This window comes from Lithobates pipiens, unplaced genomic scaffold (genome assembly GCF_037356315.1).
Source record: "Lithobates pipiens isolate NorthernLeopardFrog02 unplaced genomic scaffold, aLitPip1_a1.2 Scaffold_35, whole genome shotgun sequence".
Lineage (NCBI taxonomy): Eukaryota > Metazoa > Chordata > Amphibia > Anura > Ranidae > Lithobates > Lithobates pipiens.
Genome location: NW_027507811.1, coordinates 12,644,391 through 12,649,865, shown reverse-complemented (window position 1 = coordinate 12,649,865; position 5,475 = coordinate 12,644,391). Strand labels below are relative to the sequence as shown.

At 47.1% G+C, this 5,475-nt stretch overlaps 1 protein-coding gene across 1 annotated transcript in view; it reads right to left on the bottom strand.

Moving 5' to 3' along the window:
* The window catches only part of LOC143955529 (uncharacterized), a 171,775-nt gene that overhangs the window by 78,510 nt on the left and 87,790 nt on the right, over positions 1–5,475 (bottom strand). The gene's annotated exons all lie outside the window — the stretch shown is intronic.

Sequence of the window (5,475 nt, the reverse complement as noted above, 5' to 3'; positions counted from 1 at the left end):
CCTTTCAATATGGTGTACAGTATCTCCTCCTCATTTGTTGAGAACATGACGTTATATTGAGGAATGGAGATGGACCTTTCATATGGTGTACAGTATCTCCTCCTCATTTGTTGAGAACATGACGTTATATTGAGGAATGGAGATGGACCTTTCATATGGTGTACAGTATCTCCTCCTCATTTGTTGGGAACATGACGTTATATTGAGGAATGGAGATGGACCTTTCATATGGTGTACAGTATCTCCTCCTCATTTGTTGGGAACATGACGTTATATTGAGGAATGGAGATGGACCTTTCATATGGTGTACAGTATCTCCTCCTCATTTGTAGGGAACATGACGTTATATTGAGGAATGGAGATGGACCTTTCATATGGTGTACAGTATCTCCTCCTCATTTGTTGGGAACATGACGTTATATTGAGGAATGGAGATGGACCTTTCATATGGTGTACAGTATCTCCTCCTCATTTGTTGAGAACATGACGTTATATTGAGGAATGGAGATGGACCTTTCATATGATGTACAGTATCTCCACCTCATTTGTTGGGAACATGACCTTATATTGAGGAATGGAGATGGACCTTTCATATGGTGTACAGTATCTCCTCCTCATTTGTTGGGAACATGACGTTATATTGATGAATGGAGATGGACCTTTCATATGGTGTACAGTATCTCCTCCTCATTTGTTGGGAACATGACGTTATATTGAGGAATGGAGATGGACCTTTCATATGGTGTACAGTATCTCCTCCTCATTTGTTGGGAACATGACGTTATATTGATGAATGGAGATGGACCTTTCATATGGTGTACAGTATCTGCTCCTCATTTGTTGGGAACATGACGTTATATTGAGGAATGGAGATGGACCTTTCATATGGTGTACAGTATCTGCTCCTCATTTGTTGGGAACATGACGTTATATTGAGGAATGGAGATGGACCTTTCATATGGTGTACAGTATCTGCTCCTCATTTGTTGGGAACATGACGTTATATTGAGGAATGGAGATGGACCTTTCATATGGAGTACAGTATCTCCTCCTCATTTGTTGGGAACATGACGTTATATTGAGGAATGGAGATGGACCTTTCATATGGAGTACAGTATCTCCTCCTCATTTGTTGGGAACATGACGTTATATTGAGGAATGGAGATGAACCTTTCATATGGTGTACAGTATCTCCTCCTCATTTGTTGGGAACATGACGTTATATTGAGGAATGGAGACGGACCTTTCATATGGTGTACAGTATCTCCTCCTCATTTGTTGGGAACATGACGTCATATTGAGGAATGGAGATGGACCTTTCATATGGTGTACAGTATCTCCTCCTCATTTGTTGGGAACATGACGTTATATTGAGGAATGAAGATGGATCTTTCATTTGATAATTTTTCCATTCAGAAGCTGAGAAAGATGGTTGGATGAGGGTAAGACAAGTTAAGAAGGGGGGCATACCTTAAACTAGGGGATATCTGGACTTCATCCTAGTAGTAGAATTTTGAGTAACTCTGTTTGCGCTATTACCAAGCTATTGTGCCACCACCTGGGAAGTGGCCAAATCTACAGAGCTTTGAATTATTCAGTAAAGTAATATAAAAGCTATGTATCATTCCAGACATTGCAATATTCTTGAGTAACAAGAACTCCCCATGGATCCTTCCTGTGCGTTTCTTAAATGTGGGTTCCCTAGCAGGGGATTCAGTCGGATATGTCATGGGATCCTGGTCATGTCCAGGTTGTGCTGGCTTTAGGGGCTCCTAGATAGGAAAGAGCTAGTGAAGGGCAATATAAACCCTAAAGTCCCTATCATAAACGATTCTACTGAACCACTGAGCACCGTCCACTGCCGAGCTGGAGAGGGTTAAAATTGATACAAGTCGCTGTGCTACATAACATCACAAACCTCTCAACTTTAGAATTTGAACAGGATGTACATCTCATGGAGAAGGTTAACCAAAATGCGCCACTGAAAAACGTTGGTGTGATAAATTACACTAAATATTGTGTGTGGCTTATTCATCTAATGACAAAGAAAACATAACCTGGAAGGTATAACAAATTAATTGCACCCATTCTACGCACTGTGCCGCCCTCTCTACGCATTGCTTCTCAATTCTCCTGCAGGGTGGGATCCCCTTTTCCCTGCACAGAGGGGTCAGGAGTACAAAAGAGTGCAGGAGCCAGGGGTGTGTAACACACAGTGTAAGGGTCAAGAGAGTGCAAAATTCCCCCCCCACAAGCAATATTCTACCCACTTTACCCTTGTGACGATAATCCCCTTTCCCACCTTCCAGCACTAATTCCTCCTCCCCCTATTTCCCCCCCCCCCCTCCCAAATAACTCCCTCTGGCACAAATCCCCCCACCCCATCCTTCTGCTAGTACAAATCCCCCTTCCTCACCAAATTTCCCCCTCCAAGCACAAATCTTTTCCTCCAATCCCCCAACCAGCACATATTTTCTTCCCCTTCCAGCACAGACCCCCTCAACCAAAATTGGCCTTCCAACAGAAACCTGTTTCCTGCAATCACCACTCACAGCATATTATCCCCTTCTATCACAATCTCCCTGCATAAATCCTCCTTAAATCCCACCTCCCTGCATAAATCCTCCTTACACTCCCTCCCATCTACCACCATCCTTTTAGAACATATCATGCCCCCCAAATTGCTCCCGAGCACAAATGCTCTTTTCCATCCCTCCGCCCACATCACTCCCTTCACCGAGTATGGCTCAGAGCCAGGGGCGAGTCCTTCTTCCTTGGATCATGAGTACGGGGCTTCCCTGGTGTCACAAACCAAAGAAGAGTCCAGAGCAGAGGTCTCCAAACTATGGCCCTCCAGTTATTCAGGAACTTCAATTCCCATCGTGCCTAGTCGTGTCTGTGAATGTCAGATTTCTACAATCCCTCATGGGACATGTAGTTCTGCAACAGCTGGAGGGCAGTTTGGAGATCCCTCGTCTAGAGGAAGATTCTCTTAGCGCTGACCCTGTAACATTGTAACTACAGCTGGTGGGAAAGATGCTGGTTGCCATACAATGGGTGATCATGGTTTCAGGGACCCAGTGCACCATGCAGGAGATTCAGGGCACATAATCTAGGTGCCAATGCATCCCTGTGAGGTTGCTTTTTGGAGCCAAGGGTTTTTTTTCCAGGCAAAGAGTTCTGGGATGGCAGGACTCTGGGATTTCGTTAAATTTCAAGGACAGTCACGTAGAATCCGAGAAGGTTGGGAAGTATGACAACACAACCTTGTGATCTATAATCAATATGTTTCATCATTTTGCCCCCTGTGTCAAGAGCAGGGATGGCCAGATCGGTGTAGCTATACTTAGGAGATGGAGTAGATAGGAGATGCAGGAAAGAGATATGAAGGAGAAACCAGGACTGGGTTCGGGAACAAGAGGAGCAGATTAGAGGAAGTAGGGCAGAGATACCAGGGTGCCTTGACGAGGCTCTGTGGCTTACGCAAGCATTTGCAAATGTGTGCAGACTAAACCTCTGCTTTTAACGCATACTGTTATGCCCTGTACACATGACCGGTTTTGCCGTCGGAATAAACTCTGAAGGTTTTTCCGACGGAGTTCCGAAGAAATTCCGCTCAAGCTGTCTTGCATAAACACGGTCACACCAAAGTCCAACCGCCAAGAACGTACAACACGTCTGACGGAACTAGAAAACGGAAGTTCAATAGCCAGTTTTTGGTGCGTCAGAACAGCATACAGATGAGCGTTTTTTCCGATAGTATTGTTTTCCGTCTGAAAAATATAGAACATGTTCTCTATCTAAGGCTGTCTGAATTTTCGACGGAAAATGTCCGATAGGGCATACACACGGTCAGAATATACGATAAAGAACTCCCATCGGCCGCTTTCTACTGGAAATTCCGCTCGTGTGTACGCGGCATTAGACAGGTTATTTGGTTGTCTGCGGGCTGGTCGCTAAGTTAAGCTTGCTTTTTTCCTTGGCCTTGTTTACACAGAATGAAACGTCAGGAGTAAGATCAGGGTCAGGATCAGAAGGGATAAATGGCACACAGCCTCCATCAGCAGAGCAAAACACTGGAGTGAGAAGTACTAGTAGGGGGGAACCTAAATACCCTACCAGCAGCCAGTATCAGGTGGAAACGGATTACTGGGATCTGCCGTCTTCTGGAAGACACAGAAACTACAACCTTCCGCTCTGGAAAGCACAGTGCCACCAGCAGGTGATCCAGGTGTCAGGGCTGGGCTTCTGCTTTTGTTAGCAGCTCTCTTATCAGTGCTCAAGGCTGCTAAGCTCTCGATTAATTATCAGCTACTCATTGTCTCCACAGCAAATCACCTGGTTACCATTACCTGCCTCATTATTCCAGTCCCTTTATGCTATTTAGACTGCCATGCTCATTCCCTCCGTGCCCTCGTGTGGTCAATATCTCCAGTGTGGCTCTGCTGTGTTCCTGGTATGACTTGGCCTGGCTGACATCTTTTCTGATTCCTGGTCCAGATTTTTTTGGCTTCTGACAACGCTGACTCCTGGCTTCCTGATCCCGGCTCGTCTGATTACCCACTCTGGCTTCCAAACCCTGGCTTCTGTTTTTGACTATGTTCCTGAACAGTGAGGCCCGGAATAGGAGAGCAGGGACTAATGGAGGGCTGGGCATGACTAATGTGACAGGGAGTGAGAAAGGGTTTGTCAGAATCTAGGGGGAGGCCGAGATGCTGAGAGGGCTCCCCTTGCGGCCGAGTGCAGCACAACCCTGAAGATGTGCCCACAGTAGCACAGGTTGCCTGGTAGCAGCAGCAGATGAAGGAGCTGAGTAAACAAGTCCCCGGAGGCAACTGTGCAAGGAAGTTCAGGAGAGAGATAACAGAAGTCCAATAGCAGGGTCAAGGCCAGGCCGAGGGTCAAACACGGAAGATCAGTCCTGAGGTCGGAGCAACGGGTCCTGAGCTGAAGACCGGAGAGCAGGAGCCAAGCCAAGCCGAGGTTGGGTGCAGGGAGCAGACAAGGGACGTCGGGTACAAGCCAGAGGTAGGAGCCAGGAGAACAACAGAAGCAGGTCAAACAAGCCGGGTCGGTACACAGGAGATCAGACAGCAGGAATCACGGACACAGGTACACAGGAGAAGCTGACGATAATCCAGCGATGCGGCACTGTCAGGTGAACGTTTAAATAAGCAAGGTGCCTAGGTCACGTCGTGTGCGCGCCATAGCGTTCGCACGCCTACGACGTGTAACGTTATGCGTTCGTATCACACCGCGTACTCGCACTCGATCAGACGCAACGTCGGGCGTTTGTCTAGGAACCGCATTGCGCCTCCGTGTGCGCTGACGCGCGTTAACACGAACGTACCTCGCGAGGTTGCGCCTATTTCCCTGACAGTGCCTCCCCCCAAGGGGCAGCCTCCGGATGCCTAAACGAGCCCATTTTTCGGGATGACGGCTGCGAAACCTGTGTATAAGCCTAGGAGCATGTAC